Source organism: Solanum tuberosum, unplaced genomic scaffold, assembly GCF_000226075.1.
Source record: "Solanum tuberosum cultivar DM 1-3 516 R44 unplaced genomic scaffold, SolTub_3.0 scf00360, whole genome shotgun sequence".
Lineage (NCBI taxonomy): Eukaryota > Viridiplantae > Streptophyta > Magnoliopsida > Solanales > Solanaceae > Solanum > Solanum tuberosum.
The window spans coordinates 394,044-406,237 of NW_006239282.1; the positions used below are offsets into that span (position 1 = coordinate 394,044).

The following is a 12,194-nucleotide window of genomic DNA, read 5'->3' on the forward strand; positions in this document are numbered from 1 at the left end:
TAAGGGGGGGGGGGGGGGGGGGGGGGGGGGGGGGGGGGGGGATTTGCTCTTCCAAATAAGATAAGATTCCATCACCAACTCTCTGTGATTGTGCTGAGTGGACCTAGAAATTTGTAGGCCGTCTTCATTCTCTTCTTTTTATCTATAACTTCCCATTCCCATTTGAATTGGTCTGGGCCTAGGGGGTTGATGTTTGCATATTGAAGTGTTGCTAGCATAATTATCATTTCCTCTAACTCCCAATCTTGTAGGTTCCTTCTGATGATTAGGTTCCATATATTTCCTTCCCTGTTCTGTTGGACTATTGAGTCAGGGTCACTAGCTATCTGAAAAAAGTTGGGGAAGTCAGACATTAAAGGAGAATTTCCAAGCCATTTGTCTTTCTAAAAATTGATTCTCTGGCCATTTCCTACTACAAGATGGTGAAACTGTGAGAACTGTTCCCATAGCTTGCACGTATACTTCCATACTCCCACCCCATATGGTTCATCTGGCAGCTTTGATCTCCTGTGATTCAGTGCTCCATGCTTGGCAATTATGATTTCCCTCCATAAGCTTTGCTCTTCTTGTGTGTATCTCCATAGCCACTTCATTCGGAGGCACTTGTTGTGCAAGGCTAAATCGTTTATGCCCAAACCCCCTAGCCTCTTAGGTAATATGACTTCGTCCCACTCGACTAGGTGAAATTTGTGCACATTGCTGTTTCCTTCCCAAAGGATATCCCTTCTTGTTCTGTCAAGTTTTTCCTATATCTTGCTAGGAATGGGGTGAGAGACATATTATAAGTTGGACTGCTATCTAGCACACTACTGATTAGAGTAAGTCAGCCTCCCATAGATAAATACTGCATTTGCCAAGAAGCCTGCCTCTTTTCAAATTTCTCTATGACTCCACTCCAGAAGCCTTCTGCTTTGAGCTTAGCTCCAAGAGGAAGTCCTAAATAGGTCATTGGAATTGCTCCAATGCTACACCCCAGGATGGCTATTAGTTCCTCTAGATTAAGCACTTCATTGACAAGGTTGATTACACTTTTCAACAAGTTAATGTGGAGACCTGAAATGGCTTCAAAAATCAAAAGAGTTAGGTTTATAAATAGGATCTGACTTCTTTCAGCCCCACAAAATCAGTGTATCATCTACTATAACAAATGGGAGATGTTGACTGCTCTATCCCTCCCTACATCAAAACCATTTATCCACTGCATTTGTTTGGCTTTGTCCAGTATTTTTCTCAGTCCCTCCATTGCTATTATGAACAGGAAAGGAGAGAGAGGATCACCTTGCCTTAATCCTCTCTGAGGGGAGAAGAGTCCTACTAGGCTTCTGTTGATGAGGATTGAGTACTTAACTGTAGATATGTTGAATGTTATCCACTTGATCCACCTTTCATTAAATCCCATTTGCCTGAGGATAGAAATGAGGTAGGACCAATTCAGCTGGTCAAATGCCTTCTCAATGTCTAACTTGCATAACAAACCAGCATTTTCCTGTTTTTTACTGCCAGTCTAGGACCTCATTAGCTATGAGGGAAGCATCTGTAATTTGCCTCCCTTGAATAATGCATTATGATGATTTGAGACCAACTTCCCAATCACTTTCTCTTATCTTTCTGTTGCAACAATCTTGTAAGTGTTGTCAATTAAACTAATTGGCATGTAGTCTCTCAGCTCTATTGCTCCTTTCTTCTTGGGGATGAGTGCTATGAATGAAGCATTGCAAGATTTTACCAACCAACAATGTTGGTGATAATGTTGCAAGGCTGCGAACAAGTCCGACTTGATAAAGTCCCAAGATATCTGATAAAATGCCATAGTAAACCCATCAGGCCTAGGGGCCTTGTCAGGTACACTGGCATTTATGGCCGCTAATACTTCTTCCTCTTCAAAATAAATCCGCACCCGTCTGTGATAGCCCTCTTAATATCTTATTGGAGCTTTGTAACTAGTGGATGGTTTCCCATCGCATCAGCCTTTTCCAAGTGCACGAAGACCCAACGAGGACATTGTTAGTGTTTTATTATTGGGTCAATAAATTGTAATAATGGAATGGGCGTTGGATTTGTGTGTGCAGGAAGTAATTTTGGTCCCAAACCAACTTATTTTTTTACCCAACATTAAAAGGAAAATGGATCAGGTCGTAGGTTCAAGCCCCACACCATGCAAAGCGAAGCCCGATATTTAAGTGGAGAAGGGTAGAGGGGCGGGCCCATTATCCACCGAGTTTAGAAGGCTGTGATTGGTCCAAAGGGCGGGTCACCGACGGATTTCTCGGTTATCAAAAAAAAAAAGGAAGGAAAATGGATCAACATAAGTGACTCACGTGAGACCCAATCAAACTCTTTTAAACCATTAAGTTGAAATTTGCGTTTAGTTATTGCAATAGTTTTTAGTAGAATAAGTTGTTTAGTTTAGATGAATTTGAATTTTGAACTTTAGTTAGGTTGTTTGAGTAGTTGAGATATTTTATGTTGTTTTAAATTTCAAATTATGCGGATTATCTATTTTATGTTGGCTATTTAATGCTCCTCAATGCTTAATAAAATTATTGAAAGCTATTGAAGCCATTTCAATCCAAAGAAGGACCAGCTTTTGTAGTAGGACGACCCAATGCCCCTTCCTAAATAGGTAGGCACATAGTATCAAAAAATATCCAGTGAAGCTTTCTTTTGTCTTCATCACCGCCTCCCCAAAAGTTAGCTAGCATTTTTTCCAACTGGTCAAGAACTTCTCAAGAACTCCCTTTGAAACTGGAATCCTTGCAAGAAGGCTTATAGGCATCGAGAAAAGAACATGTTTGCAAAATCCACTGGATAACAATGCTTTCATCTCCTACCACTTTATTTTATACTCTATCCAAAAGATGAGTTTTTTTTAGATTTAAATAGAGGTAGTCCTAGATCAATATATTAGGATTTAGGAATCAAAGCAAGGTAAAAAAACCAAGAGTGGTATCAAGAGTCTCATTGATCTTAAGGGATCTATGAGCTCTTACAAAGAACTACCATATCATTTTTAACCTGTAAGGCTACTCTTTTAACTTGTAAGGGCTACCCATTTTAACCCGTTAGGGCTATCATTTTCAACCTGTGCTTATTGTCAAAGCATAGGACTAATTTCAACAAATATCAATGTCAAGCAGTAGTCTCTCTTTGAATGCTCAAAAAATTTTCACTGTCAAAAAATTTAAGAGGAAGATCAAGTGGACAAAACCTGGGAGAATTATAGAAGTTCTACAATGCTGGAGCATGGATGGAAATGAAGGAGAAAAGGAGAAGAGATGGAGGATTGTCCCAGCTTGCATTTCATGGACAATTAGGAAGGAAAGGAATCAAAGATGTTTTGAAGGAAAACAGAACAATATTCAGAAGATAAAGACAAACTTTCTAGGGCTTTACTATTTTTGGTGTAAGCAAGTAGTGATAGGAGATACTGAAGGTGTGTTTAATGCTATTGATTGGCTGTAACTAGAAGATCTTAAGAATGATGTGAGTAAAACTTTTTCGAGGGGGACTATACTTTGATGTAGTATACCTGTGAATATATAGAAGTAAATGTTACCTATCTCAAAAATCAATTTTTTTTTATCAGATTTGATCAGTGAAAATGCAATCATATTTTATAACCTATGCCACATGTGTTGTTGTGATGGAAGAAAAAAAAATACTTACAACAACACTAAGCCACTAAGCAAATTCTACACTTGTCCATATAAAAGCACTTTCGAAAGAAACTTCTACACAAGACAATGTCATCGAAGGTGTTTTTGAAGCAAAAATTCAAAAGAAGAAAAAGAGAGATCAGTATCCAAAAAAATGTGCAAGTTAAAAAAAACCAAGTGAAATTCCGCATCAACTTCTAGAGCACAAAATTGAGGAGGGGCAGTTTTTAAAATTGCAGTAACTAAAGCAAAGGAGCAGTGTTGAAATTTTTTAGCAGAATAAGTTGTTCAGTTTAGATGAATTTGAATTTTGAATTTTAGTTAGATTGCTTGAGCAGTTGAGATATTTTAGGTTGTTTTAAATTTCAAATTATGTTGATTATCTATTTTATGTTGGCTATTTAAAACCCCTCAATGCTGAATAAAATTATTGATTGCTGTTGAAGCCATTTCAATCCAAAGAGGGACCATTTCAACCCTTTTTCGCTGCCCCATCTTTTTAAAAAAAACCAACACATTAGAAACACTCCTATAGGGAAGTGTCTCATCAATTTGAAGGAGATGGCCTCCCGATTCTTAGACCACCATGCAGAAAAAGGAAAAGGCAAGGCAGGGAGGTCATGGACAACCGTAATTGTGTAGAACCCGAAAATTTAAACATACACCTAATTCCAGTGCACGAGGCAATTCCTATACACAAACAACCACTTGAAACAATGGAGGATGAGTTTGAGATACAAGGCTGCCCTGATTTTAGGCTAGGCTGGAAATTAGAGATGTTCAAAATCAAGCTCAAGGAGTGGAGCAGAAACAATTTTGGGGAACTACTCTACCAAAAAATAGCTTATTGAATGAGTTAGCTGAACTGAATCAAATGTAGGAGTAGAGAGAACTTAATGAAGATGAAGTGATGATCAGGGCAACTGTGCTGGTGAAATTGGAGGAACTTGCTAAGAATGAAGAGGCAAGTTGAAGACAGAAATCCCAAGTACTTTGGTATTGGTTAAAGGAAGTAGACAAAAACACGAGATTTTTCCAAACAATGACAACAACTCACAAGAAGCACAACACAATTTTTAAAAAAACTCACAAAAGGCACAACAACATTGACAAGTTACTAATTGGAATTTGGAGGAGCAGAAATTGCGCAATTTGAAGAAATAAAGAGAATCATGGTAGGATACTATGAAAATTTGTATACAGATACTGAATCTTGGAGGCCATGTTTTGACTACCCTAGCTGTCCTAAGGTGAATGAAGAGGAGTGTGAATGGTTACAAGTGTTGTACTATTATCTAGAAATAATCAAGTTATTAATGACCGGATGAACCAAAAAATAACCCCTCAAGTGCAAAATTATAGAAGATTCTCTTTATGATCAAACAATTCTTTAGCTATTGTCATCTATGTGATTGCAAGAAACCTAAGTCAAAATTTAAGCTATTTTGCACAAATCATGCTATTTGTGTATGGTGACGTGATAGAAGAATGAAGTAATCACACTTTGTGCATTTGTTAGCTTGTTATACTGATGATTTTGGAATTGCCTGCTATTTTTGTTGAGTCTTGAAGGATAGTTAATATCACATTACACTGATGTACCTTCATCGGATATATATAAATGTTTGAAATGTGCAACTTTTTAAATAAGTTTATTATCAAAGTTTCTCTATTAACAAGAGTACTGCTTAAATTTCATATTTAGTAATGTATAATATTGGACAAATAAAGTTTTTATAAACCCTATATAAAATAGGTCAAACCTGTTTATAACCCAAACTGTTTTTGACCCTCTTTAATATGGGCGGGTTGGGTTATCACCATTTTTACTCAACCTGCCCGTACCCATCCCAACCGCCCCATTTGCCACCACTTCAGTTACAAGCACAGAGATTGTTTGGGAACTAAAAGGAACATAGTAAAACCTCCTGATTAGCCCCCGAGGCCTAGCTCAAGTGGCAAAAGGTGGAGGATTTGTGGCTTAGGTCGCAGGTTCAAGCCCCACACCATGCAAAGCGAAGCCCGGTATTTAAGTGGAGAAGGGTAGAGGGGCGGGCCCATTATCCACCGAGTTTAGAAGGCTGTGATTGGTCCAAAGGGCGGGTCACAGACGGATTTCTCGGTTATCAAAAAAAAAAAAAAACCTCCTGATTAGAGTTTTTAGATTTATTGCTTATTGTGTTCTGATGGCAGGTTATGTGTTATCGGAAGGTGCCTTCGGAAGAACAAATAAAAGACCTATTGCGAAAGAAAAACTTTAGGGAAGCAATATCACTGGTTGAAGAACTTCAAAATGAAGGTGAAATGACAAGGGAGACACTCTCTTTTGTCCATGCTCAAGTGGGATTCCTCTTACTATTTGACCTACGCTTTGAGGAAGCAGTTGATCATTTCTTGCTTTCAGAAACAATGGAGCCTTCAGAACTTTTTCCATTTATCATGCGAGACCCAAATCGTTGGTCCTTGTTGGTATGTGCTGGTGTATCAATGGTTGTTCTGTGCATGCACTTACTTTTCAATGCTTGGATCTGCATCTTTTATGGTGGTACATGTGCTCTGATAAATCTACAACATGATCTTTGAATCAGTTTATGAGTCAAGTTAGGGCCGGTTTGGATTGACTTAAAAGTTGGTCAAACTACTGTTAAGTCATTTTCAGCTTTTGGAAGTGTTTGACAAAGTTAAAAATAACTTAAAAATAATGTTGCCTTTCTCAAAAAAAAAAAAACTTAAAATAAGTTAAAAATGACTTTAAAAAAGTTAAAAACCAAAAGTAGCTCTCCCTCTACTTTTTATTTTTTGACTTAAAAGTCATTTAAGTTTGACTTTTTATTTTTTGACTTAAAAACTACTTTTTTAAGCCAATCCAAACGGGCTCTTAGTTTCGTTAGTCTGTCAAGTCATCCTACAGTTGCTCTTTTTCTAGAATCTTTTTCGTATTTTGCTCTCTGATTACCGTTGTCGGGCCCAAGTCAAGCTCTTGGTGCCAAAAAGTGTCACAGTCATACTTTATGCCTTATTTGTAAGTAAAAAAGGAGCATGTCATACTATATCTATGTGTTCTATTATGTGTATCAGTCTACCCTTTCTTTTTTGCGCAGAAAAGGACCAACTCGGAGCAGCCTATTCTTCTTCTTCTAGTTTTTTCTTTTCCTTCTCTATTTCTGCATTTTTTGTCTTGCTTATGCCACTTCTTTCGTGAGCTACTTTTAACACTTGCCATGAATTGATAGATCTTTTCCCTTAATTATCAAAGTCCAAAGACAACCAATGGAATCATTTTCTAACTTACTGCATATGTTAATTAGGGCAATGCTGATATCCTACTGCAGTTCTCAATTTCTGTCCCAAGTAAAGGGTGACAATGAGTACTGAGCTAGTCATGTTGGGGTTGTATGCTAGCATTCCTATCAACTTGGTCTAAATTGGAAGTCCTCATTGCAGAATTTACTTCCTCTTATAAAGGATTTACTATATTATGAAATTTATAAGCATGCTTCGCACCTTTGATCGGAAATACAAACTCAACTAAGTGATTATTTCAACTCTTATTTTTATTTTGATAAAACAAGTAAAGTCATTTGATAGGAGGTGGAAATCTTGTCCGAGATGTGTTCAAAAGTAGAAAATCTCACGCAAAAACACGATTCTTTACTGATAGCACCTAATTTTTCTATACTTATTGGTATCTAATGAGTGCTCCATTTTTCAGTTCCTCCTAATCCTGTTACTCTTTGGGTTCATTCTTTTCATATGATCCTCATAAGTGCCGAGTGATTCCATATTCTGTTTGTCTCTTTCCCTGAGAGTTTGGTCCTAGTGACATGCTTTAACACAGTCAGGTATCCCTGATCATTCCAATATGCTCGAGATTGCGCACCATAATCGATATGCCACCGAACAGTGTAGCAATAGCTGAATCACATCCTCTCTGGCGCACTTACACATGAAGCACCAACTGATATATCCACTTCTTTATCTTTCTTGTTGTCCTTTGTAATAATTGCCTTGCTACCAATCATGCAAAAGACTGACCTTCGTCTCTTTCTCCGGATTCAAGTAAACCTGATCTTACTATAAGTATGCCATCGACTTGTATTATTTCATCCATAATAGAGATTATTTGAAAAACCCGTGAAGCTCTTCTTTCTTCATGAAAGTCCCATAACGCTCTCCTTCTTGTTCCTTTAGTATCTGAATTCTGAGAAATATCTTCTCTCTGCTAGCAGGGCATGCATAACGTAATGGGACTGTGACAATTTCCTTCTTATGTCTAACTTTGCAATAGAAGTTTTCCAGAGCTTTCAATTGCAACAATTAGTTATTTCAACTATTAGTTTTGAATCATTATATATGACAGTCGACATGTTAAATCTGAAAAGTTGAGGCCCCTTATTAAATATAAATTTCTCCATCCAAATGAACTCTGAAAGTTATTCAGTAAAAATATGATCCTCTAGCAGTCATATACATTGGCCTTTGATGTCTCTCACTTGATGTGTGGTTCTCAGTTTGTGTTCCTTTCTTTTCTAGGAAAACTTTTTATTTGAATTTTTCTTTTATCTCACTGGAATTGTCTTCTCAGGTTCCAAGGAATAGGTATTGGGGCTTGCATCCTCCTCCATCACTTCTTGAAAAAGTTGTGGACGATGGCTTAACTGGTATTCAGAGAGCTATTTTCCTTAAGAAAGCAGGCGTTGAAACTGCAGTTGATGATGAGTTTCTTCAAAATCCACCAAGCAGAGCTGATTTATTGGAGTCTGCAATTAAAAACATGACCAGGTTTTTATTGACAAAGAGTATTATTTTTTTCTCAGGATTTTTTTAAACTGATTTATTCTCAGGACTTTCTGTGAGTGATTCTTTTTCTTTTTAAATAATGGGTGACCAATCCAACTTGCTTGCACATAAATCCTGAGAATAATTATATGAGAATTGTAGCCCAGTTCTATTGTGGGTATAAGAGGACAAAGAGGAGAAGTGGATATGAATGTCCTCAATATTCAGAAGACTTAAGAACGCTATGCTTAACATTCATATAGCAGTAAATTCATCGGGGGACATCATAATTACATACTCTCTCTATTTCAATTTGTTTGTCGTACGTTCTTTTTTGTTCCGTTTCAAAAAGAGTGCCCCTGCCCCTTTTTGGTAACTCTTTAGTTCCAACTTTCCGCATGACATGTTTAAGACCATAAGATTAAAAGACATTTTAGTACATTCTACATATCTTTAGTTTAAGACCACAAGATTCAAAAGTTCTCTTTATTTTCTTATACTCCGTGCCAAGTCAAAAAACCAGACAATCAAATTGAATCGGAGGGAGTATATCAGTGGATTTTGAGAGCTATATTGTAGGACTTGAATTGCCTTGATGAACTCCAATCCGATGGGTAATGTATATTTATTGTTGATCTATAGGCTCATACTTCCTTTGTCGTAAAGAGAATGAAGGAGTTGGGATTTAAGGGTCAAAGCATTCAGTTTTCTCGTGAATATGGACATTGCTTAATACGCTGGTGCTAACAGAAATGTAGGATGAAAAACTCTTCGGGGTGGCCCAGTGGTTTGGGCTTGGGACTTCCATGTTGGAGGTCTCAAGTTCGAAACCCCTTGCCAGCGAAAGCAAGGGGTTTGCCTTCTGGGTCGAGCTTGTCGCACCGGGCTTGCCTAGTGCGGGTTACCTCTCCTATGTGGTTTGCGAGCTATTGCATAGGAGCGGGGGTTTTACCCTGTGCGCACCCAAATGGTAGCGGCTGCGGGTTTCCCTTGTCATAAAAGAAAAGAAAAAAAGAAATGTAGAATGAAAAAACTGAAGCTAATATATGTCTCTGCCCTTTGGTTAATTGCATTTCTGTAACATATTTTGGTTTAGTTTATTTTTGAAGTTGGTTTAGTTTGTGGGACACACCTATAAAGTTAGATTGTTACACTTGTTTATCTAATGTTTTATGTGCAATTTGGTTTTACTTGCCTTTGCCTTTGCCTTCTCTGGTCCTTAATCCCTCCCCTCTCTTATGACAGGTTTTTAGAAGCATCACGACATAAAGATTTAGCTCCTTCGGTATGCGAAGGAGTTGACACTCTTTTGATGTACCTTTACAGAGCTCTAAATCGTGTTGATGACATGGAAAGACTTGCCTCATCAGACAACAGTTGCGTAGTGGTATGTCTATACAACCTTGCTCTGTCTTGTCTAATATATGATTTCTTGGTTCTTTTTTTTTTGTTGTGCGGGGATCAAAATGTTGTTCATGTGATGATTTGCTGATGTATGTGATATCAAGTACTTTTATTAATCCTCTGGGTCAGCTTTCACACATTTCGACTATTCCACCGACACATACTATCAATGTTATCAAGGCGCGTTTACACTTTGAAGTAAGGCTCAGAACATGTTGAGCATTTTGCCTAGCTTAATGATGTGTGCTATGGTGTCGTCATCAAAGCTCTAACACAACATTTTCCTTGCGAATGAGCGTTTTCGGTAGAGAAGGCACTAAACAATTGATATTCCATTTAATCGTGAAGAAATTTAATTTCTATGTCCATTTATTTGTTATTCATGCTTATAATTATTAGTTTTGGACTAAACATGTATATCTGTATTTTTTCTCCATTGCACCTTTTTTCATCAAAACCCACACTTTATTTGCACTTTGCTTTTATAGCCCCAATAGATCTTAGATCTTTTTTGCGTTTTTTCTCTTTGATAATATTGCATGCAATCTCCCACCAGCACATGTATTGGGTAACTTTGCCCAGCAAGGCTTTAACACTTGGGCAGATAAGAAGAAATTACCTACAACTTTTTCTCTCTGCTTTGGACCTTAATTTCTCATGGTTTTAAGTTTTAACACACTTAACTGATTGTAGCCTTACCCTAGGTCGCCCATCAAACACTTATTTGTTACGCAAACTATAGGAATGACTCTAGTGGTAGCAGGTCTCTTTTTTGTTTAAGGTAAAGTTATTGGCCTTAGTATAAGTTGATGTAGATATGTAGATATATTGATAAGGTAACATAATTTTCTCAACAATTGGGCCAAAACGCTCATATCAAGGAGTGATCAGAAAACAAAAAGAGAAACTAAAAGATATGGTTTTGTACTAAATGCACCCTATCACCAAACATTACAAAACTTCATGGGTGACGGGAAAAAGTTGTTAGGATAATAGGCTGCTACTCAATTGTACAAAATTTATCTCAACACCCTCACAAGCTTTTATAGTTTATTATCTGCATACGATTCACATAAGTGCAAGTGGAGCAACATTCCACACCCTGTGTCTTCTCCCCATCTATCACACTTCCCGTTGAAATTTCGAATGGCCTAGGATTACCCACTCTTCTCTAAACCATCTCAAGATTCCCACTATAGCCTCGATGGTACTTTTTTTGAAGAAGATAACTTATATTATAAACAACAGGAATACTCAGAAAAGTATTGCCTCGATGGTACTTGGCAATGTAGAACAAGATAATTGGCATCTTTACCCTAATCCTTGCACATAAAGCACCAATCAACATAAGTAACCTTTTTCTGCTTCATAGCTGCTAACCGAGTGAAAGAATATACCTTACGTGGTATCTTAGGCATCCGAATTGATTGATATGGGAAGACAACATTTTCCCTCTTTAAAAACATCTCATAATAAGACTTTACATAAAAGACCCATTGTTCCCCACCCCTATTTCTCACCTTTCGCTATCATGTGTTCAACATTGTTTGTGAAGCAAAGCGACTAGTCCTGGGAACTCTCCTACCTCTCAACCTTGAAGATTTCTCCTAAACCTCAAATTCAAAAAACCTTCTCCACCTCATAGGCTCCCGACTCGTTGGACTGTCATCTTCTTTTGATATAAAATTCTATAAATGTATGGGTATGTAGTTCTCGAAATATTATCCCCACGCCACCTATATCCCTAAAAGCTCACTCTCTTCACTCGAAATATTGCAAATGAACTCTTCCAACTCTTGAACATGTTCCTCCACCAACCGCATCCATAAGGCATAGTAACAGTTTTTGTCCGCCACCCCTATTCCAAGACCCTGTATTTTTCCCTATTACCTATCTTCTATGTTGCTTGGACTCTTCCAAATGCCTCCATATACGTGTCGGATCTTCCAAAAGTAGTGCATATACTTTTGGAGGATCCGATTCCTCATTTCCAAATCTCCACAACCATTTACCTAATAAATCCTAATTTGTAAACCCCTAGGTCTTTGACTGCGAAACCGCCCAGCATTTAGGAGTTATGACAGTCTCCCGTCACACCAAGTAAAGCTTCTTTGTCTCACTGTCAAGTCTTGAGAAAACTTCTTTGGACTCGTTCCAACTTCCCTGTGACACTATGCTAGCTAGAGCGTGAAACAAAGACATGAAAATTGAAATATATTGGGATGCTTGATAATGTGCTCTTAGTAAGAACTTCCTTTCCCCTTTTCCATAAAATATTTCTCCTGCCATCTTGTGAGCCTCGTTTCTATCCTCTGAGTTACTGAGTTTTCATACTGCTTGATCCTTGTTTGAATC

At 37.7% G+C, this 12,194-nt stretch overlaps 1 pseudogene; it reads left to right on the plus strand.

Moving 5' to 3' along the window:
- LOC102580243 (transforming growth factor-beta receptor-associated protein 1-like) overlaps positions 1–12,194 on the plus strand; it is a 28,049-nt pseudogene that overhangs the window by 2,407 nt on the left and 13,448 nt on the right.